The sequence below is a fragment of the Chaetodon trifascialis genome, chromosome 22 (assembly GCF_039877785.1).
Source record: "Chaetodon trifascialis isolate fChaTrf1 chromosome 22, fChaTrf1.hap1, whole genome shotgun sequence".
NCBI classification, from domain to species: domain Eukaryota; kingdom Metazoa; phylum Chordata; class Actinopteri; order Chaetodontiformes; family Chaetodontidae; genus Chaetodon; species Chaetodon trifascialis.
The window spans coordinates 2,077,410-2,102,214 of NC_092077.1; positions in this window are offsets into that span (position 1 = coordinate 2,077,410).

Genomic DNA, 24,805 nt, shown 5'->3' on the forward strand with positions numbered 1-24,805 from the left:
GGCAAAAATGAGTAGGCACATGGATCGGTACATGAGTAGAGCACAGAAAGGAATTGGCAAAACAAAATTATTTTCTTTCTCATCTATCGTTTTCTTTCTGGAAAAAGATAGATGTTGCAATATGTCACCAACTTGTTCATTCCATGCCTTGGTGCTGTCCTTAAAAATCATGGAGGTCATACAAAATACTAGATGTTGTAGTTTTTTGCATCAACTAATTTGAGTAAAAATGAATATTTTGTGATCTAAGTTATATTATTACACTTCTGTCATGTTGTGAGTGTGAACAAATGTTCTAGAAAACTCAGTCTTGTCAAAATTTTGGAACTTGTTCTTGTGTTCAATGAGATATTGATTCAAATCTTACTTTTCAAAGGGGGTGTACTCATTTATGCTGGGAGAATTGTGTGTGTTGGATAATATATTAAACATTATATTTATTATATTACATTTATGTTTCGTACATGCATACATACATCTATACACACACAAATCCAGAACTCACAGAAGAAACAAACCAAACACATACTACACACTGGACTTTTAAGTAGTGATGGGGGAGGGATAGTTGTGGCTCTGAAATATTCCAATGTGTTGCCATAGTGGAAATCAAATATCACTAAGTAACAGATAATTCTAAGCAGTCATTCGCAAGGAGCAGACAGTCAACTACAGCATCAGGAAGTATTAAGACAGAATAAAGCATGTACAAATTGGAACTTTTTTTCTTGAACATTGTAGCCATCCCTTCAACTGTTGCTGATCAAAGTCCCTAATGACCCGAAACACATATCTAGGCTATGTGTGGGTTTTGACTGAGAAGGAGAGTGATGGAGTGGTGCATCAGATAACCTGGCCATCAAATCACTTGACATACACCTAATTGAGATGTTTTGCGATGAACTGGACACCAGAGTGAAGGAAAAGCAGCCAACAAGTGCTCAGGATACTGTATAAGGGAAGTCCTTCAAAGAATTACTGGTGACTTCCTCATGAAGCTATATACTGCAACTTTATGCAAAGCTGTCATCAAAGCAAAAGGTGATTACTTTGAAGAATCTAAAATATAAAACATATTTTACTTTGTCTGCATTGCTTACTATATTATTCCATATGTGTCTCAGTTTTGTTATATTTTCAATTTTTTCTGTAGAAAGTAATATTATAAAGATAATAAAAACATTAAATGAGAAGGTGTGTCCACACCTTAGACTGGTACTGCATTTCCTCACTTCAACAAATCTCTTGAAAGCACCCAAACTAGCATTTAAAATATCCGACTAATAACTATTTTGTGTGTATCCAAAGCCTGATATATCTTATCTTATAGATCTCCATTGTTGTCCACTAATGAAACCAATGAAAACACGTGATGTTTCTTCACTACCGTGAACACACACACACACACGCACACGCACGCACACACACACACACACACACACACACACACACACACACACACACACACACACACACACATACTGTAGTTTATTTTTGACAATGTCCTGCTGCCCCACTCACCAGAATTACAATTAGAGAACACCAAATGTCTACTAATGAAAATAGTCCCCATCAAATGCACTATTTCTTCCTATTTGAGTAACAAAGTGGACTAATATATTGTTGGTTTGAATCTGTTTTTGTGGGATTTGTTGTTGACAGAAGTTGGATTCAATCTATAAATTGACAATGAAGCTTTGAGTCTTGGTTCCAAATTAATTTTCATGTGACAAAAAAATTAATTTTTTTTCTGTTCATCTGTCATCTGCCCCTACATATATATATATATATATATATATATATATATATATATATATATATATAGAGAGAGAGAGAGAGAGAGAGAGAGAGAGAGAGAGAGAGAGAGAGAGAGAGAGAGGCCAGGAATGTTTGAACAGATAAGCCAAGTCCATGCTTAAAACACACTCAGGTGCAATCACACATGCAAAACCAGAAGCACGTTAGACCTCTTCTCTTGGCAGCCAGTACTGATTGGGGTGAATATACATATAATTGTTACTGAGCTTTTTGGCTTTAGTCTAGGAGTCACCATAAATGAAGCTTTTGCTGGAGTTAAAACACTAGAGAATCTGCAGTGCTGACAGGTGGGATAAATCACCTGCTCTGCTAAAGTCTGTTGCTGCAGAGTCAAATCTTGTGTGGACTGCAGCTCTCTGCTCTGGGCATAAAGCCCTACAGACAGAAACACTAAGCTAAGAGCAGGTCTGAACACATGAACTGCTGAGAGACAGTGACACACATCCAGAGATTGTTGGCAATATTATCAGCTTTCATTGTGATACCACATCTATCAAATGCAATATTGATAACTTAAAACAATGATAAAAATACATGATTCCACCTTTAGAATAATCAAATCCTGTATTGTACACCACATCTAGGCACCTCTGATCGCACACCACTGAGTCACAGCGCACTGAATTGGATACATGGTGGTCACCTACAATACAATGTGATTTTTATGTCAGTATGTATGTTAGTGGCCATATGGTACACAAAGCTTTATGGTATTGTTTTCTATTTGATGCTTTTCTTTAGATCATAAAATCAGATTTATTTCAATTAAACTCAATATTGACTCATTAAATGGTTTGGATTTTAAGATAAGATAAGATAAGATAAGATAAGATAAGATAAGATAAGATAAGATAAGATAAGATAAGATATATATATATATTAGTCCCACAGTGGGGAAATTTCAGGTATTACAGCAGCAAAAGTGGATAGCAAACATAGAGGGCATCAGTAAAAGGACATTAAATATAAAACCAAACAATGTAAACAATATAAACAAGGAATAATGAAATATGAGCAAACAATACTGATATTGCACATTGATATGATTGCACATTGATATGAATATGAACCATCAATACGGACATTTCACACTGAATGATAGTACTCCTGACTGGAGTATTGATAGTGAATAGTTTCCTATATTGCACACAGGAATTGATATATTGCACCTTCAGTTGAAATACACCTGAGCAAATATTTTAATGTATGTGTATGCTTTTAATCTTATTTTGTACAAAACCTACTTGAGGTGTACTTTAAGGATCGCTTCTGGGTCCTCTCTTTTCCTTTTTTATGTGCCTCCCCATGGTCACATAATTGGTAGACATAATAGTTCTTTTAGTTTCTATGCAGATAATACACAATTATATCAGTCTGTCAGCACTACTGATACCAATAGTAAGGTTGCCCAAAAGGATTGCTTCAAGTACTGAATGTCTGATAATTTTAATTTTGACAATTGATTCAATCTCTGTGTCACCATTGAAATTTCTTTCCAGACTAAGTGTTGCTACAAATGGTGACTGTGCATTTGCTGTTGTGGCACCTAGAATGTGGATTGAATTGCCATTCACAATATGCATCTCTTTTCATAGATTTTCTAAAAATCACCTTTTGAAGATGACTTTTAACTGAAGAAAAAAATAATAAAAAGGCCAAGACACCCTAACTCTAAGAATAATAAAAATGCTTGCATATTCTGGCATTAGAAGTTATTAAATGTTATTTTATCATGTTTTTAATTGTTGTGGTCCTTGACTCCATGGGCATTGTAGTTAGTTAGGTGTGTCTTCTCATTTCAGCTGAATCTACAACTCACTATATAATTTTATTACTGTCTTATGTTTTCTTTTGTTTAAGCACTTAAGTTAATAGTATTGGTATATTATCATTTCTATTCTATTCTGTTCTATTCACTGCAGTATATAACAAGTCTGTATTTCCAGTGGAGAAGTGGTGTAGCCAGCCAGGGCAGCAGAGTACTGTTCAGCCATCAGCCAGTCTCGTCTGAGTCCATCTGACAGGTGGCCACTCAGTTCATTTCCTGAGGGCCACTTGGGACTTCTGCTGCAGTCTGGCCATTTACTGTGGGCTTACTTACAGCTCTGAGGCCTGGTTTAGGCTCTGCAGTGAGGCCACCAGGGAAGTATCAGGATGAAAGATGAGGGGCTACAAGCTATTGTAAGTGCATCTGACAGCAGGAGCAACATGCATAACATCATGGAGTCCCTGCCCCAAATTGTTAATAGCATGTGACAATCTTTTAGTGTCACCCTGCGACTGACTCAGAGATTTGCATTGAACAGGACTAAAGTGGAGGCCCAGGCAGCTCTGAAGACACTACAGAAGAAGAGGTATCAAGTTTGACACCCGTGCTCCCAGCAGACATTCAATATTAATGCTACATTATGCATATAATTAAATGTCTTGATGTTGAAATGTGATTAGTTTAAGTAGCTGGGCAGATCCTTACAGGGTTTAAAGATAAGAAAGCAGATGGAGCTTGCTGATACATGCTAATGTTGTCACAGTGTTGTATATACCCTTGGTACATCACACTTAGCACAGCAGCAAAGTGAATAAGAACACTGCGTGCTGTTCTGCTGAGGGACATTCACACCGTGACCTTTCTCTAAAGCATTCAATAACATGCTTGTTGTCATAACAACCATCCCTGGCTGCTCAGTCGACTGCATTTGGAAAATGCAATAGTAAACTGTGGACACTGTGACTCACCTGATCTTTAATAGCTGTTTCTGAAAACAACAGCATGATTAAGATTTGTAACAGTGGGTTTTAACCCTTTTAGAAGACAGGCATATGTTGTTCTAGATAGGGCCACCTGCCTTTGTAAGGCAATGATAAATGCCTCATTTTGTCCTTTAGTTTGTAGGACTCTTACTGTGTTTGCATGGGTGTCCTCCAGGTGCTCTGGTTCCCTCTCACAGTCCAAACACATGCAGGTTAGTTAAATGGGAGATTCTAATTTGCCCGAAAGTGTAGATGTAAAGCGCTTGGTCTGGGACTTTGGCCTGGACATATTGAAAGTGGTCCTGATTCATACAACTCTGCTGAGTGTTAGTTTGACACATTGCACCAAGTGTAATGCTTTCTAGCAAAGCTGTATCTTCAGATCAACAGTCAGCAGACCTGACACAGAAAGTGAGTCTGAGGTAGCATACCCCAATTACAGAAGAAGAGGCACTATGTCATGCCTGTGGCATAAACACTGCATATTTATGAGACATGTAAATAAGACATAAGATGCATCATGATCAAGGGCCAAGGAATCCAGAAAATGCTGATGTAAATACTTGTGTAAAGAGGCTTCTACAGTTAAGGTGGTTATTGAAACTATTTACCTGGAGTAACTGCAGTTGACACATATTCTACACACCGTACACAGTATGTAACATAACATTATTTGTCTTCAGTTAAGGTTGCAAATGACACTGGATGAAAAGTCACATTTCCGTCAATTTCCGTCACTGTAAATTGCCGTGGAAGTTCTCTCTCAGCCACTGTGACCATGAGGTGTTAAAATGCAAATGTAAATGCTGCAAAGCTATACAAATGCAAATTGGGATTTTGTGTGTGTGTGTGTGTGTGTGTGTGTGTGTGTGTGTGTGTGTGTGTGTGTGTGTGTGTGTGTGTGTGTTCTGTGCCTACAGAATACAAAGATTTTTTTTTTTTTTTCATGAGGATTTAAAAGTGTGTTTAAATAATTTTATAGGTTACATACAGGATAAGTGTCCTGGCTCTCAAAGGTCTTTAATTTTCCACTTAAATTGCTAAATCAAAATTGTGAAAATTAAAGCATCTACAGTTCTTGGACACTGGTCACAATTTTTCACATTTTGCCACCACAACACCAGATGAACAATGCTTGTATGATTAGCTTGCAAAATTCCAGCAGGGTAAGTCCACTGATGATTCTTTAAGTAGGAATAAAAAGGGAATACACCAAAGTAACTTTTCTTTTTTTTATTTTCGATGATGTCACTTTAAAGAAGTTTACATGTTTTATAAAATATTCAGGTACAAAAAATGAAAATCAAAGTACCTTACAAAATCACAGCATGTTTTTCATTCTACGCAACAAAAATGGTCTCGCAAGAAATTCCGAGAGCGCGACCTCGCATATGATTGGACGCCTCCTCTGACGCAATGACGTCAGCAGAAAACGTCCTCGGCGCGTCTGTGAACGCGAATCGAGCTTGGATTAGAACAGATATGTTTCTCGCCCCACAACGAAATCGTGACGTCATATTTGATGGCGACTTTAACTGGGAGTCCAGACATGGATGGTGTGGACAGCAGTCTTTTAAACCCTTTCTATTGTTTCTTGTTGTTTTTACTGAAGCCTGCCTTAATTATTTCAAACCAATATATATTTTCTTCCAGCGGCCTGTAAGACATATTATGAGATGGTGTGGAGGAGCTTCAGGTATGCCCAGGCAGCTCTTTCAGTTCAGGCAGCAACTGTGAAGATTTCAGCTCGCAGCAGACAAAGAAGGAAGCGGGTAAGAGTCCCATGAATGCCGCTTTATTTTCACAACAATGTAAAAATGGGCTGAATTTTATTTATTAGCTGCATTGTTTTTGACAAACATGCTCACATATGTTATCATGTGTTATTGTTTCTTAGCAGTACTAATATTATATTAACACCTGTATTTACAGCTGCTGGAAGCAAGGAGTGTCCTAGCTCTCCAAACTCTGCCAGACACTGCAAGATTGGCTGGAGAGCGACCCAAACTATGTGACGACACACCGCAAGAGGCTTCGCATCGAGTCCCCTTCAAAGCGACAGGCGCCAACTCAGTATGACCCAGAGGCAGCAAAGAAGCATTTCCAAAGGCCTTAGACTCTTTTTCATGCACCATGGACCAGCGGCATGGCCCAACCCAGAGACTCTTATCAGTGAACCCCTCTGCACATTTCCTTGCTTTTTTTCCCCAGTAGTCATTGATTTTACTTGGTTGATCCTTGTTAATGTGTGTGTCACGATTTCATTAAAGACTTTTTTTCAAAATGTTTCTGTCCACAGTGTTCTTTGTGTTCTACTGTGTGGTAGTGTAGAAGGTGGATTGCCAAATAAATCAATGAATCATCAATCAAATAAAATATATATATCATTTATATTTTATATATATATAAATATAACAATATAATAACAATTTTTAATATATTAATTTATTATATAGTATTTCAATTAATATGTATTTATTATTATTATTATTATTATTATTATTATTATTATTATTATTATTATTATTATTTGTGGCGCACAGATGACCAATAGCAGCAGAGTTGTCATCCAATCACATGATCACTCACTCATGTGATTGGAGTTGCTATCCAATCACAGGATGGTTTCCTTTTAAAATGCCTGTGGAATCATCCAATGGTTGTTTGTGAAGTCAGCAGGCCAGCCTGAGTAGATCAACGTCGGTAGCATTCATGTGCTAATTAGAGCTATTCGCACCTTCGCGAAGGTGCGATTAACCATGCCCCCCGCCGACAGATGGTTCGTTTCCGACGATTTTCGGAGCTGGCGAAGTTCCCCGTAAACTTGCCGTAAATCGCCGAAAATCAACGAAATTCGCGGGGATTTACGGGTCGAAAATGTGGTTTTTCATGCAGTGTGAGGAGGTGTTTAGGTGTGGGGACAGGAACAGGTTTAAAGAGTGAAAGTACAGGTTTAACAAGGCAGTGAGAGAAGCTAAACAACTGTACTCTGGGGAAATTCAACATTCAAGTTGTCAGTTCTCAGCCAACAACCCTGCTACAAACCCAGAGCCATCAACCCATTCACAATTTGTGTCTGGCCAATGAATTGAATAAGTTCTACTGTTCAATCCCACCAGCTCCACCTCCCTCACCTCAGAGGACCTGGGCCTCTCCACAACTGCACACCTCAGAGGTCCTCTCCTCCGCCAGCACAGTGACGACCCTCTTCATCCTGGAGAGGGATGTCTACAGGCTGGTCAAGAGGCAGAAACCAAAAAAAGCAACCTGTCTCTCCATTCACCTTGAAGCACTGTGCTGATCAACTCTCTCCAATGTTCATAAGCATCTTCAACACCTCACCGCAAATGTGCCAGTAGAGTCAACAGGTCTGTAGATGATGCTGTAATCATGGCTATCCACTTCATCATCCAGCATCTGGACCTACCTGTTTGTGGACTTTGCTCTGTCTGACTCTGCCTGAAGCAGGATTGGGGCACTGACAGGGAACTCCAAAATGGGTCAGCAGGGTCAAGCCGATAGGATAAACGTTTTTGTTTTCTTTTACAAATTGTGATATGAAATTTGAATTTACTCACTGCCATTCCCATGTTCTAATGTGTCATTGTATTTTTTTTTTTTTTTGACTCATCACTCCAGGTTTGGGTCACCCCAGACATTGAGATAAAATAAGATAAATTAAGATATAACTTTATTAATCCCACACCAGGGAAATTTAATTGGCAGGTGAGTCTTGATGATTGCTTGATTGAGCGCAGTTGTGCTCAAGAGGAGAGAAGGCTGGGCCAAACCTGCCCAACCCTGCAGTGACCCAGGCTCAGCCTACGATTACACTTAGGAAAAACGTATATCATTTCATGCGGTTTGGCCTCTTGTTTACACGCAAACAGAGATTTTTTTTTTTTTTCACGGAAAACGATCATTTTTAACAGGGTTAAACAGCGTTTTAGGTTCCGAAACGTCACAAAATGTGACTGAAAATACTTAACGTCATGTGAGCGACCTATGTTTACAGTCGCGTCCATAGGTTTGGCATAGTTAAGATTCAATATTCCTTTATTAGTCCCACGAGGGGAAATTCCCGCTCTACGGCGTATTTATCCGGGTTCATGTAAACAACATTTTTGAAAACGATGATGTGTGCACAATGTTGTTTTTGAAAATGGAGGGGCTAAAATATCCGTTTTCCAAAATACCCTGCTACGTGTAAACGTAGGGTCAGACTCAACAGACAGGAAAGACACAGGAGACAATATATAAATAAATATATAAATATATAATAGACTAAAGAGGAAAATAATAAATAATGACAAGAGACATGTTTATTACTATGGGTATTGACATCTTATTATTACTTGTACTGAAGATAAATGAAACTTAATCAATGCCTACCACAGCTATCAAATGTGCTGAATGTGCGCTCTCTTTTAAACAAATCTTTTATCATAAATGACTTAATTTTAGACAATAACCTAGATGGTATTCTCCTTACAGAGACATGACTCGGCACTGATGCACCTGTTGTTCTCACTGAGGCTTCCCCACCAAATTTTAACTTTTTATTCTCTACTAGGGGGGGCAAAAAGGGAGGCAGAACTGCATCTATCCGAGAACTACAATGTCTGCAAATGCAGTTCCTTTTAACAGTTTTACATCATTTGAGCACCATGCCTTTGTTTTTAGCAGTTCTCCTATTCTTTGCATAACGGTCTACAGACCACGCCAGTATTCATCCTCTTTTATCAGCGAATTCTCTTATCAGAGTTCTTATCAGTCATTCACACCACCTACAACAGGATTTTAATAGCTGGTGATTTTAATCTACACATTCAAATGATCGGCTCATCATCAAGCTCTGCAGTGGCTTGATAACGAGCCACTCATGTGAATCAGGTGTGTTGAAGCAGGAAACATCTAAAATATGCATGGCAGGGGAGCCTGAGGACCGGAATTGAGAAACACTGTGTTCAGGGAAAAACAGAGAGACAAAAATCGCGCAGTCGTCCCTCTGGTTCCGTGCCGTATCCGGCTGGATTCCACTGACAGACTGCCACCCACCACAATTCCCGCTTCCGGAAACCTGAGCCCGGAACGGGGTCGTGTCGCGGCAGTAACACGGATGCGATTGTTACGCGGATCTGCCGGTTTGGAGGCGGATCCGTTGGGGAGTCAGCTGCTATCTGGGAATGCAAATAAACAATAGAACAGATAACATCTTTTTAAACCTTCAAATGAAACTTCCCACTTCTTTCATGAAAATGCAAAATTGCACAATATCTCTATTGCATTATAATATCCATCCATCCATTTTCTATGCCGCTTATCCCTTTCGGGGTCACGGGGGGGCCGGAGCCTATCTTGGCTGTCAACAGGCGAGAGGCGGGGTACACCCTGGACCGGTCGCCAGCCTATCGCAGGGCACATACACACAATCATTCACACTCACACTCACACCTAGGGGCAATTTAGAGTCACCAATCAACCTAATGAGCATGTTTTTGGTCTGTGGGAGGAAGCCGGAGTACCCGGAGAGAACCCACGCATGCACGGGAAGAACATGCAAACTTCACACAGAAAGGCCCGACACGGGAATCGAACCTGCGACCTTCTTGCTGTGAGGCACGCGCACTACCTGCTGCGCCACCGTGCAGCCCCAAAAATAATAATAGAATTAGAAAAAAACACAATATTAATTCTCCCAGTCACTTAAGGATTCAATAGTAATCTGTGGGCCCACACATACACACCTAAAGCAGTCCCCTAAAGCCGGCAAAAATCACTTATTTAAGACCAAATGAAAAGTTGCAAGCCTGGTTCGATGCTAGAGTACGTTGTGGCTGGCCGCTTCACTCCTCAGTGAGTAAAAATAAAACTTGTGTTACCTCAATGTCACTGGTTACTCCAACAGTCATGGGTGCAGGTATAGTCCATAGCAATGTCTCTCAGCGCAGTCACTGTCTTCTCCTTCCACGTGGCCGAAGTAGATAGAGTGAAACTCTGGTTGCTCTAAGCCTAAACTTGGTTGTCCTCTTGGGCTCTATTTTTGTCCCTGCCACTGGCAGGGTGCAGGGTGCGCACCCCGCGCAGTAGTATTTTCGTGCAACGCAGGCGGGCGCGCAGCGCACTTGGTATTTTGGTAAACCGAGGCGCACAGAGGTAGGCCAGGATGGGCGTTGCGGCGAAGTAGGGGGAGATGTCGGCATAATCAGCTGGCGGATTTGGATTTACGGTCCATTTCGGTCCACGCCGCTGGTGTAAAAGTGCGCTGAAAGCTCACCACCCCAGACCTGGTCAACTCTGTGTGCCAGCGGCGCACTGCTGGGCAAGTGGATTTTCGTAAATCGGCAGAGTCGTGCGCCCATGTCACCAATACCTCACAGGCAGGTTTCCACAGTGTCTGGCATTTCACTGCGATCAATAATTACCAACAGCCACGATTCAATGCAGCTATCTCAGTCAGCACATACAGTCAGACCTAAATTTATATATTTTAAACAGTATCTCATCTGACCACATCACAAGCACGTTCGGCACACGTAATGGTCACTCAACCTGACCGAATGTACACAGGTGAAACAGGGATGTCTGGTGATCTGTGACTCAAATTGCCTGGTGACAAACGTGTATGCCAATTTCCCAAGGTCGGCACATGACTTGTTCATCATGGCGAATTCTAGCATCCCTCCCTAGGTGGCTGCTAGGTGATAACGGCTATCCACTGAAAACATGGTTGATGACGCCATATATCACACCTTCAACAAGATGGTTTTAACAGTGTTTTCAGCAGTGCTTGGTCAGTCATCAAATGCACATTTGGGGTTCTCAAAATGCGTTTTAGATGTCTGGACCGGACAGGTGGTTCATTAACATACAGCCCTCAGAGTGTAGGTGCATTCTTTGTGGCATGTTGTGTTTTACACAACATGGCTGTACGACGTGGATGTCACTGTGAACTCACACGGAACACATTAAGGGACTTAAGACAGAGAGAGGCCGAACTGCATGTGCCATGTCAACTGGGAGAGCAGCAGCGCGCACGGGAGAGGAGGGAGTGCCTCGCCACCCAGCTTGTCAGTCTCCTCCTGGGAGAAGTTTGGGTGTCGGACACTTTCCTGCGTGGGCTCAGTCATCCTCGAAACTTGCCATGTGCCACACCAGCGGCGTTTTTAAAGGTGTGACGAGGAGCTGGTGTGATTGGTGAAGACTGGACTTGGCTGTGTCAAACCCACTCCACACCTTCTCAGTTCCCTCCTTCTGAGGTGTGCCGCTGGGTGGGACTGAGATGAGAAGGGGGCGTAGTTGACCCGGCAGCGCAGTGCATGAAAATACCAAGGTCTGCGCCACCACGGCCCATCAGAGAAGCGCACCTGACCCGCGCCAGCAGTGGAATCAAAAATAGAGCCCCTTGTGTCTTCTCTGTGGAAAACAACAGACTTCCACATCCACAGTTCAACTGGAGAAGTTAAACTTAGTCTAGAAAACCGTCTGTGCACTGACTCTGGGCTCCCTTAGCTTTAGCGTTAGCATTAGCTTTAGCACAAACTCAAACAGTCTTTGAACTCCTCATAGACATTTAGCCGTTTTTTCCAATGTGCAGCTTTCACTCCCAACACTGAATGTCGTGCAAACAATCACAGGATACCTTCACATGCTGGTTTGTGCAATGCAAACTTATAAAACAATATAGATAATCTTTGAATCGTGTTTGTATTCACCCGTCTCTTCTGTCGGACCCATCCGATCTGTAAATTGTCCGTGTAGAAACACACTGCTAAGTTGCTCCACAGAATGTTTGAATTAACCCCATAGTTTCCAGTACACAAACAAATGAGAACGAAATTAAACTCCTACCCTTAATGAACTAATAATGCTGTAACATGAATTAAAAACTGTACTTTTTAAACAAACAAAAACACATCACATGCTTTTTAAATGCTTTTAGATCTTTTTAAACTGAACCATATTTAAATAATTTTAACACTATTTGTAGCATAACCTATTTATTTATGACATGTTTTTTAACTGGGTTACATTGATTTGGGTGGATCCATATGTGTTGAAGTTGATTTGCCAGAGAATAATGGTAAAAGTTCTCAGTTTGATTCTTGGTATCTTGTTTTTCAAGTAAATTTTAGAGATGATTAAAACTAGAGATTTGAACCAGGAGAGGGTGGGTTGGGTTGGAATCATTGTGAATAGATAATGTATTTTAGGAAGTATTGTCATTTTGCCATAATGGATAGTGGAAGGTTCATCCAGTGGTGGAGATTGTCATTTATTGTTTTGAGTAGTGAGGTAAAGTTGAATCCAGACAACTCTGACAGCCTGGGGATAACATTCATGCCTAAATATGTGATCTGTGCATAAAGCTGTTACTATGTAATGGAAGGATGGAAGATTTATTCCAGTTAATGAAGTAGGCAGACATTTTAGAGTATGCTACAATAAGTCTAATTGATTGTTGTAGTGATGAGTGAGAGTTTTATAGGAATAGTAATATGTCATCCCCATAGAAGCTAATCTTATGATCTGCATTGGGTGTTTGGATTTCTTTGATGTGTCTGACAAATGGCTGTAGCTAATGGTTCAATGAAACCCAGGTACTTATAAGATGTCACCATCTCAATGTCCCTTCCCTGGATGTTCACTGGTGATGGGGGAGAGTGCGGGCGCCGATGGAAGTCCACAACCAGCTCCTTGGTTTTATCCGCATTAATCAGGAGCTGGTTCTGCTGACACCAGTCCCCAAAATCCTGGATGAGTCCTCTGTATGAGTGGGGTACTTGGGCAGAGTGCTGGCAGATCAAAGGAGGGCTGCTGCAGTGCTGGTACAGCTGGGGGAGGGGCAGATGCTTCCTCAAACCTGCAGAAGTAGGTGTTCAGCTCATCTGCCCACTTTGAATCCCCAGCTGCCTGAGAGTTTGGCTTCTGGTAGTCTGAAATGGTTTTCAGGCCTCTCCAGACTCCCCTGGTGTTGTTTTCCTGCAGCTGTTCCTCCATTCTCCTCCTGTATTTGTCCGTCCCCCTTCTTGATTTTCTTTCTGAGCTCCCTCTGAACAGTTTTCAGCTCCTCTATGTTTCCTGACTTAAAAGGCCCTCTTCCTCTCCTTTAGAAGAGCCTTAATGTCAGGATTAATCCAGAGTTTGTTGTTTGAGTGACACCGTACAGTCCTGGTGGGTACAGTGTTCTCCACACAAAGGTTTATGTAGTCTGTGATGCTGTCTGTCAAACTGTTGATGTCCTCCCCATGAGAGTCACTGAATATAGTGGTTTTCACACCCATCCAGCTCTGGTGCAAAATCGTTCTGGTGTCTGTGCAGGGGTGTGTGTGAGGCTCGTAACCCCACTTGGGTTGGAAGAAACAGTCTCTGGGGTGACAACACTTGCAGAATGAGCAGTCTCTCCCGCACTCTCAGCTGATGCAGGAAGAGTGTCTTGAGCTGGTTGTGAAGACAAATCTGCCTAGAGATGGCAGTGTTTCTGCCGCAGCACTACACCTTGTGGTGTGTTAATGAGGTATGACCTTGGAGTAACATTTTCCTTTAAAATGACTGCTGGTGTCACCCAAGCCTTTTCTTGGTGATGACTTCGTCTCCTGGTCGAAGTGGTGGAAGAGGTCTGGCTCTGTGATGGTGGTTGTAATAGAAAGCCTGTTTCGCCTTTTCACCCGCATCTTTTAGTTCAACAGTCTTTCTGTTGGGCCATTTGGGTCAAAGATTCTTCTCCAATATAGGGAGCGTTGTTCTGATCTTTCTCCCCATTAGAAGTTCTGCTCGACTGACTCCCGTGGTGGTGCAAGGAGTTGATCTATAGCACATGAGGGCTATTAATGGATCTTCTTGTCGGAGGATTCTCTTTGCAGTCTGTACTGCTCTCTCCGCATGACCATTCCCCTGAGGATGGTGAGGACTTGATGTGATGTGTCTGAAGTCTAGCTGTATTGCTAGCTCTTGAAATTCTGCGCTGGAGAATTGAGGGCCATTGTCACTCACCACCTCATCCGGGATCCCAAACTTCACAAAGGTTGCTTTAAGTCCCTGAATAACTTGAGTGCTAGTAGTGGACGGTAGGTGCAGGCAGTTCTTTTTGTTACGTTCAGAGAGGTCAAGAGCTATTCTTTTCCATGGATTATTGGGTAGAGGCGTAGAGATGAGCGGCTCCTTTTGTTTGGCCCGTTTTTGTTCTTGGCAAGTGTGGCATGACATCACTGTGTGTTTCAGTTCTGCAGAAAGTCCCGGCCACCAAACTGATGAGTTTGCCCTGTCTCTACACTTCGTAAGCCCCTGATGTCCATCGTGTATTTTCTTTAAGATGTTGGCTCTTAGTGACTGTGGAATGATGATTCTGCACCCATGTATAAGCAAACCACCCACCTCTGATAGCTCATTTTTCACCTTCATGTATGCTCTGACCTTCAGTGGAACATTTCCACTGTATTCTGGCCATCCTCTTCTCATGAGTTTGATGACAGACTGCAGTTCACTGTCAGCTGCATTGGCCATTTTGATGCTCTCCATTCTGCTTGGAGATGCTGGGATGCCCTGTATCACAGTGGCTACATAACACTCTACCTCACTATGTACATCAGTCACCTCTTTTGTGTAGGTTTGTGGGCTTCAAGACAAAGCATCAGCAATGAGGAGGGTTTTCCCAGACACGTATTCAGCCACTGGTTTGTACCTCATAAACTGCATCAAAAGACGCTGACATCTCAAAGGGACGTTGTCGAGACTTCAGTTGTTGATAAGCGGCACTAACGGCTTGTGATCTGTCTCAAGCCTAAACTCATCTAAGCCGCATAGATACTTGTCAAACTTTTCACAGGCCCACACGCCAGCCAGACACTCCTTCTCTATCTGGGCATAGCGCGTTTCAGCTTCAGATAGACGTCTGGAGCAGTAAGCTATCGGCTTCCAGTCTTCTCCGTGGAGCTGGAGCAGTACAGCTCCCAGTCCACAACTGCTGACATCGGCAGACACGGCTGTGGGCCTCGTGACATCATAAAAGGCGAGAACTGGTGCCTCAGTAAGCATCCTTTTAATGTCCTCAAAAGCTGACTGCTGTGAATGGCCACAGGTCCAGATGTTCTTGCTCTTTAGAAGCTCGTACAACGGTTGGCCCACTGTTGCCAAGGTTGGGACGAACCATCCATCCATTATCTATACCGCCTATCCCTTTCGGGGTTGCGGGGGGTTGGAGCCTATCCCAGCTACAATGGGCGAGAGGCGGGGTACACCCTGAACTGGTCGCCAGCCGATTGCAGGGGGCTGGGACGAACCTTCCAAGGTAATTCACCATGCCAAGGACTCTTTTAAGTTTCTGCACATTTTCAGGCGGCAGCAACTGGTGAATGGCCTCAACTTTGTCAGGGCCGGGCCTGACCCCTGATCGGTCAATAAGATGACCCAAGAAGCATAATCGGCTCTGCCTCAGGAAGCACTTCTCCTTGTTGAATTTCAAGCCTGCTGACTTGACACGCTGCAGCACCTTCTTGAATTGGCATCATGTTGCTCCATCGAGGTCCCATACACTAGAATATCACCCATGAAGACTTCTACACCTTCCAGTCCCTCCAGAGTCTCCAGCATCTTCTGCTGGAAGATCTCTGGTGCACTTGTTATGCCGAAAGGTAATCTCTTAAAACAGTATCTCCCGAATGGAGTAATAAACGTTGTCAACTTTCAGTTATCTGGATGCAGTGAAATTTGCCAGAATCCACTGGCAGCATCTAGGGAGGAAAACATTGTTGCACCACTCAGCTTGGCTGTTATCTCATCAGGGGTTGGCAGGATGTAGTGCAGTGTTCTGTGTTTTAAGTGCGCCATGCTTACCATAGGCTTGCAGATGACAGGTGTTGGGTTTCACTTCATTGACTCGCCTCACCAGATTCATCCTCACTGATAGAGTCCAGTTTAGCAGATTGTTGACTCTTTGTCCATGGATTACGTAGGCTGTAAATGGGTAATCTTTCCCTTTGTGACTGACTGTTGCATTGAAACGGCCCAGACACAACAGCTCTCCTCCAGGGCTGTCCAAAAGGGTTATCAGGTGGTGCTAGTGTCCTCTCAGGAATGAGTGTGTGAAATATGTCCTCACTTATGACAGTGACATCAGCTCCTGTGTCAATTTTGAATTCCATTGGGGTGGAATCCACCTGTAGCTGCACAGTCCTCTGTTTACTCGTCTCGTTAGCATCACACACTGAGCCCAGAAAATAAGAGGTCTTCTCAGTCTTCTTGGTCTCTGTCACCTCATTCACTGACCTGCTGCTGCAACATACTCTAGCCCAGTGTCCCATTTTATGACAGTTATGGCATATAGCTTTCTCTGCAGGGCACTTCTCATCTCTGTTATGCTGTGTTTTCCCACATTTTCCACATCACTTATCATTTCCCCCTATTTTCTGTCTTTTGACTTGCCTAGTTGCTGTTGTCGTTTCCAGTTTGTGTTTTTCCGTTTAATCTGCACCTCCTGTACTGAGCCGAGAGTGTCTCCCTGCAGGCTCACTTGTGCTGTGACCTCCTCTGATTGTCTGACAGTCTGTAATGTCTGTGCCAGCGTTAGGTCTCCCATTAGTTGCAGCTTGCGGGAGAGCTCTTTGTCCAGTATCCTGATGCCAATACGGTCGCGGATATTCTCCTCTCTTGTTGCACCAAACTCACAGTGCTCTGATAGATCGTACAGGGCTCGGATAAAACACTCAGCCCTTTCCCCTGGCCGCTGGACTCGCTGGTGAAAACATGCCCGTTCGTGGATAATATTCCTCCGTGGAAAGAAGTACTCGTCAAACTTCTTCACCACAAAAGCAAAGTCATTACGGTGCAGTGTTAATTTTGTCAACTAAAACGAAAACGAAAACTTTTCGTTGACGAACCTTTAATCCGTGACTAATTTGTGACAAGAACGTAAATTTAAGAAGCACTGACAACAAAAATTAAAACGAAATCTCTGTTCATTATCAACTGACGAGTAAAAATGTGACGAAAAAGATTACGCTGGCCGGCCGGACTATCAGGATTACAGACATCCACAATGCCTTGATTGCTTTCCTTTTTAACCAATTAATTATCTTAAATCAAATTTAAACTCCCAGTCTGTCGTTCTGATTGGATGACCTCCCCCCGCCTTCCGCGCGGTGGCGGTGCACGTCCAGTTTTGCCACAGACGCCCTGGCTCCACAGCGAGAAAGGCGCGATGAGCGGGTTATCTCCATCTGCGGCTGCAGCGTTTCAAGTGGGAAGAAAAAGAAGAGAGGATTTATGGACACACTTCTGTTACCTTCCGGCCGAACGAAAGACTAAGTGTATCGTTCCCAACGACAATGGAGAGCCTTGTGGATATAAATTCAGTGGAAAAAACACAACGAATCTAAAAAGGCACCTGAAGGCCCACCATCCTGCAGTGTCTGACAAGGTAAATGTAAAAATGGAGCTTGATAAGAAGGCATGTGCAGTGAGTTTTAGGATTAAATTGCATGTAGACCAAAGTAACGTTAAGCTAACGGTGAAGCTGGAACTTGATATATGGGTGTGCTTACTGCTGACACTATTTGAGAATGTGCTAGCAATTAACTTGCAAGCCAACACCTAACTTTTAGTCTTAGCTAGCTAACTAATATTGTTAGCCCTCACATCTCGGTCAGAAAAAATGGCTACAGGATGCTGTTGTGTTAGCTGTGGTGGAGGCATCAAATCAATAACATATTATTTAATGATTGTTTCACAGCGATTACGTTCAACAGCACAAATAAACTTCCCCACACACCTCCACCCAACCCTGCAGCTCCACCTCAAACCTCTGAATCTGAAATGTGCTGTGCTGTTTAAAACACAGCAGCAAAATTATCATCTCTGCTTTAAAGAGCCGTATGTCACACACAGACAGTGAACCAGGTGAAAACTGGAGGTGGCAGCTACACTTGTTATGTTACTGTATGTGCAATAAAATCTACCAGAGTAAAAAATTAAGAAGAATGCTTAAAATTTAATCCACAAAAAAACGAGTGGTTATTTGAATTGAAATGATAATTGAATTGAAATTAATTTAATTACAAACTTTTTTTCTATTTCCTGGTCAAAAAGAAAAAGAAGTTAAAGAGTGCTTTTTTCTGATTTTCTTTTCATATTTGGAATGATAAAAGACACATTGCTGTGGCCAGGAAAAAAATTCAGTCAGAGGATTTTCTTTTTCTTTAATTTCTGAATATGTAATGTTTACATATCTTAAGAACTCAAGAACATTTAAGTTTTCAGTTTTGTGTGCCCTTCCTGTACGATTAACATCCTTGCCAGTAATGTATGTTAAAGTGATTAACTCCACTCCCTGGAGTGTTTTTTAGTACTAGATATTTTTTACTTGTTCTACAACTTTTTGGCCTGTGTTATAAAATTCTTAGCTTCCTCAGCACCAGTGTTATGGTTAATGTTTGTAATCTTATTTGAGATGACTGTATTCTTTATGTTTTAACCTACAAATCTGCTTGCTACAGTGTACTACATAGATATGATTATGAAATAATTCAGAGTCAGTACAAGTAACATCTTTTTTCCTCTCCTCCCTTCAGATTCCAGAGACTCAGACTGTACCTGTACTACAGAAAATGGACAGTGAAAAGGAGAAACTGCCAAAACAGTCAACGATTCCAAGCATGTTCACTTCCACATTAAAGTACCATCCAGATGGAAAAGAACAAAAAACAAGAGAGAGAGCTCTGGCTTTGTGGATAGGTCGTACTGGTCTGCCAGTCCGCACAGTGGAAGACAAGGACTTCATTAAAATGATGGAAGTGGTTGACAAGAGTTTCATAATCCCCAAAAAAAACAAAATGAACAACCTCATTGAGAGTATTTACAAGGATGAAAAAGAGAAGTATAAAGAGAGACTGGCCTCTGCACGCAAGATTACAATTGGCCTTGACATTTGGACAACCAAGGGACTTAATGCCTCCTTCCTTGCTATAAGTGCATCTTATTTTTGCACTGTCCTGAACAAACCTGAGCACATACTACTAAGTCTCGAACAAATCTCCCATCCACATACTGCTAGTTCTATCAAAGTGTGTGTTGACAAGTGCACTGAGAGATGGGGTATACCAGACAACAAGATCCTTACAGTGATCACGGACAATGGGAGCAACATGGTTGCTGCATTCAGACCAGAGGAGGAAGAGGAGGCCAGCTCTGCACACGAAGACGAGGGGAGCAGTGACGGAGAACACGAGGGGAGCAGTGACGGAGAGCATGAGGAGGAAAGGTAAGACCCATTATGAAGTTAGTCTAATTCAGTTCATTGTATTGTTTCATGGGGGTACATTTGTTTTACAGCAAAATACACAGAACTTAATAAAATCAGAAATGCAAGACTACTCATGCAATATTTATAATGTGGTCACTTAAAATATTCCCGAACAGCTTTCATAGTATTAGCTCATAGTATTGGATCTGTTGCTAACCTTAAAAACAAACTATATTAACTAATTTAATTAAATTTTGTATACCTTTGTTAGTCAAAATACTCAGATGTTGTACTTTGAGGTATGTGTACACATCTTCCATTGAATAAATAATTAAATACTCTGTTTTTCAGGTATGGAGGCTTTATGGCGCGAACATGCTGCTTTGTCCACACCCTACAACTGGTCGTCAACATGATCCACAAGGACGCCTCTGTTAAACGTCTGTTGGAAAAGGTGAAAGCCATTGTGAAACAGTTTCGTAGGTCTTCAGTTGCAACGGAGAAACTTCACCACCTCTGTGGACTGGCGCTAATTCCCAGTTGTGTGACAAGATGGTCCAGCACATTTCAAATGGTTTCACGCCTTCTTCAGGTGAAGGATTCTGTGGCCCAGGTTGCCGATGAGATGGGATGGGATTGTCTCCTCCCAAGTGAATGGATCAAGATAACTGCTATCAGAGATCTGTTGTTGCCCTTTGCTGACCACACAAAAACACTTCAGAGTGACACAATGTCGCTGTCTTTGATTGTGCCAGCCCTACTGGATTTGATAACTCACCTCTCCCAGTTTGCTGTGGAGTCCTGTCACAGAGACATGCGTGGTCTGGCAGACAAAATGAAAGCTGACCTGGAACGAAGGTTCAGCTGCTTCCTAAATCCTAGTGAGGCCAGATTCTCTCCACTTGCAGCTGCAACAGGGCAAGAGTCATCTTGGAGAGAAGTGCCTTTCTAAAACTAAACCGGGTTAAGTAAACAAAGATACAGATAGGCTTAATTGTTAGGCCTCTGTGCCACACTCATGTACCTTTTTCCTGTCTCATTACTGTTATATTTTTCTACACTGTTTTATACGGTCCATTTGTGAAGAAAGTTCTTGTAAACAGTGAAAATGGGTTTTGCACGGTTAAATGGTTTGTTGTTTTGCTAATATACAAAAAATAAACAGGAATTTGTGAAGAACATGATTATGTATTGCACTTTTTCTAACAGGCCTAAGACATTTTTTATTATACAAGAGTAATATGGTACAGTCTTAATTTAAATGACTAAACACAGTTAAAGGTATGCTTACAATGGAGTTTTTACTACCATGACAAACATCATTTTGCAAAATCTATTACAGTGTAACAAAACTGTCAAATTACTTAAAAAGACTAAAATGAGACTAAAACTAAAACTGATTTCCACTGACTAAATTTTAACTAAAACAAAACAAAACTAAAAGACTAAAATGTGACTTTAACTAAATCCAGTCTTTGGTGAGTGACTAAGACTAAAATTAAATTAAAAATTCTTGTCAAAATTAACACTGTTACGGTGTCCGTCCTCAGTGAACGTGAATGACTTGCAAATGTTTTCTGCCTCATCGCCCATCGCATAAATTAGCCAGTTCACCAGCACTTCTCCGTCATCTTTGTTGAGTTTTGTAGCGAGTCTGTATCGCTTGAAGTGTTGTTTCCAGTCCGACCACTCTGACGGCTTCTCGAAGTGAAAGTTTGCTGGGGGGTTAAACTTCGCCATTTAACATGGTCCGTTGTCAGTGTTAGGTCGAAACACTTCTGACACCATGTAGAATGATTGAGGGAAGGCTTTTTTCAATTAAGTCGGCTTTATTGACAACTCCGAACATCCAACTCACAGCGACAACATACAGCAAGCGCGGGGATCCTTCACACATCTCCAGCTACCGTAAAACATCACTGTCACAAAACTGCTGTGACCGTTAACATTACCTCTGCCTTATTAAACCATAAATGACAGCTGGAGATTGATGTTTTTTCTTTTTTCTGTTTATTATTGTTTGCCATTGATTTTCCAAGTATTTAACAGATTTATTATTATGATTAACTTTTTCTTGTTGAGGCCTGTATATCAGGAAATGAGTTTTCATTTATTTCATTTGGTATTTATACTTTCTTGGCTCTGTGTGTCCTTACTCGGCTTGATTGTGTTCATGTTTTCACAATGTTAGATTTTTGTTCCAGTTCACCTTGTTCTTTTTCTTCCTTTTTCATAAACAGATAGATAATTCATAAACAGATGAAATTATTATGCCTCTTAAAACTGCTTTCAGCGTTTCCCACAGAAGAGTTGGTGATGATACCCATTTTTTTTTTTCTGAATTCAGGGTCTTGGAGAAGAGATGTGTGAAAGTGTCTGATGTTGGGTTTATGTGGAATTCTGTTCTGTCTAAGTGTTATTGGCATAGTCACTAATAACGATGGGGTAGACCTTTGATTCTGATATATTAGATGTTATTGAGTTGTTGGTGAGGAAGAAGTCAATGCATGAATATGAGTATTGAACTAGTGAGAGGAGTGAAAATTCTCTTGTGGCTGGGTGCTGCAGTCACCAATTATCGCCAAGACAAAGATAAGAAGAAGCCTTTATTGTCACACCACATAGTACATGCAATTAGTACACACACACACACACACACACCGTTGCAGGGGGGTGTGAGGCCCTGTGCGAACTTGAAATGCATGGCCCTGCTCTTTGACATGGATATGGAATTGCGCATGAATAAAAGTCACACGGACACAGCTATTCTAGTTCTGCTGCGCGCATAATCCTGCTGCAATATGTTTTTAGCAAGCAGAATACTACAGCATAATCATACACATAGTCTCAGCTATGACTTTTTATTTCAAAGGGGGGAAAAATCAACTAAGCAACGAGTGCCTTTACATCAGTCACTTTATTTTTGGCATCTTGACATTTTAAAGAAGTAGGTTAGGACACGTTTCATTCATAACATACATCCATTTCCATTACAACTATACACAACACATTGCCTGTATTGTAACTCTAACAAATGAGACGGACTCACCATGCATAAATTGCGCAGAAACTGATCATGTCAGAGTCACTTTCCTTGCCTTCTTGGCCGCAAACTCAGCAATAAGATCTTCATAATCCAGTTTGGATGCAATGTCCTTTTCAACTAATAGCGGGGGAAGCCCACACAGTCTGTCCTGCGACATGGAGGTGCACAAATAGTTTTTAATTAGTTTCAAGTTTGAAAAGCTTTCCTCGCCTGATGCCACCGTTACTGGAAAAGTCAATAGGATCCTGAGCTTCAGTCACTTTGAGGTTTCCATCCATCCATTTTCTATACCGCCTATCCCTTTCGGGGTTGCGGGGGGGCTGGAGCCCATCCCAGCTGTCAACAGGCGAGACACCCTGGACCAGTCGCCAGTCGATCGCAAACAATCATTCACACCTAGGGGCAATTTTAGAGTCACCAGTTCACCTAATGAGCATGTTTTTGGTCTGTGGGAGGAAGCCGGAGTACCCGGAGAGAACCCACGCATGCACAGGAAGAACATGCAAGCTTCGCACAGAAAGGGAATCGAACCGGCAACCTTCTTGCTGTGAGCCACGTGCACTACCTGCTGCTCCACCGTGCTGCCCCCCTTTGAGGTAAGGAAGTGTTTTATGTGCTGTAGTTGTTCCCTCTGGGATTATCTCTCGAAGTATCCTCATCTCCCCGAAGAGGTCCAGCGCATTTATCTAGATTCGGACGTGCTCAGAGCATCACTTAGTCTTGTGCACTGTCTTTGCAGGTAAGTCTCCTCCATTTCACACAGTTTGGTCAGATCAAAAAGGAATCCAAACATGTTGCCAAACGCCTGCATTTGTTTAAAACAGGTATGGAGAGCAGTGAGGGCCTGGTCCACTATCATACAGGCCTAATGACATAGCAATGATGAAAAACCTTCTTGATTTGTTGGATTTGTTTTTTATTTATTTGTTTGTTTTTAATGTGACCTTAACAGAGACAAACATATATAAGCAATGTATTTAAGAAAAAATAAAGAAAGAAAAAGAAAAAAAAGAAAAATACCCCAGCAGGATTGCAAGCACGAGGCCCCCTAGTGGTGTGAGGCCCTGTGCAGTTGCACAGTTCGCACAGTCCATGCGATGGCTCTGCATACACGCCATGCTTAGTGAAATTTCCTCTCCACTTTTGACCCATCCTTGGTCAGTCCTTCCTCCGAGGCAGACCAGGAGCGGTGGGCTGCCATCCGACCGGTGCCCAGGGACCCAGTTTCTTTTTTCATCACCATTGGTCAGGTGGTGATCTTCAAACATGTTTTTAGAGGGGGGTTTCGAGATAAGGGCAGCAGGCACCGAAGGCATGGTGGAGGACACGCCCTCAGTGCCCACAGCACCCCAGCTGGGAACTGAACCCTGGACCTTCTAGCTGTGAGGTGACAGTGTTTCCACCGTGCCACTGTGCCACCACACACTGTTCCACCGTGCCACCACATACTCATATACTGTTTTTATTGTTTATTGTTTCTGTGGACTGTCAGATTTGCTCATTGTTTGAAGTGTTAGTTCTATCTACTGAAGGGTCAATGACTGTGGTCATATAACCTACTATAATGACAGAGCAATTGGGAGTGTTTGAGATGGTGTAAAAAAAATATGAAGAAAGGATAGTTCATCAGCATTTGGGTCATTACAGATTCTTGTGGAGCTGTTGTCAATTGATATGTTCATGATGATAAAACATCCTTCACGATCTGCAATGGTGGTGTTGTGGATGAATGATGGGGTTTTTTTTTGTGATGATTGCAGTTTATCATAATCTGATTCTGAAAGGTGTGTTTCTTGCAATTAACATATGTCTGCTTGTAGTTTGGCCAAGTGATTCAGTACTGTCATTTTTTTTTATTGTCTGAGAACCAATTTGACATTATATTCTGTTATACAAAGTAGTGATAACATTTTGAAAGTGTTGAAAGCTCTCTCTCTCTCTCTCTCTCTCTCTCT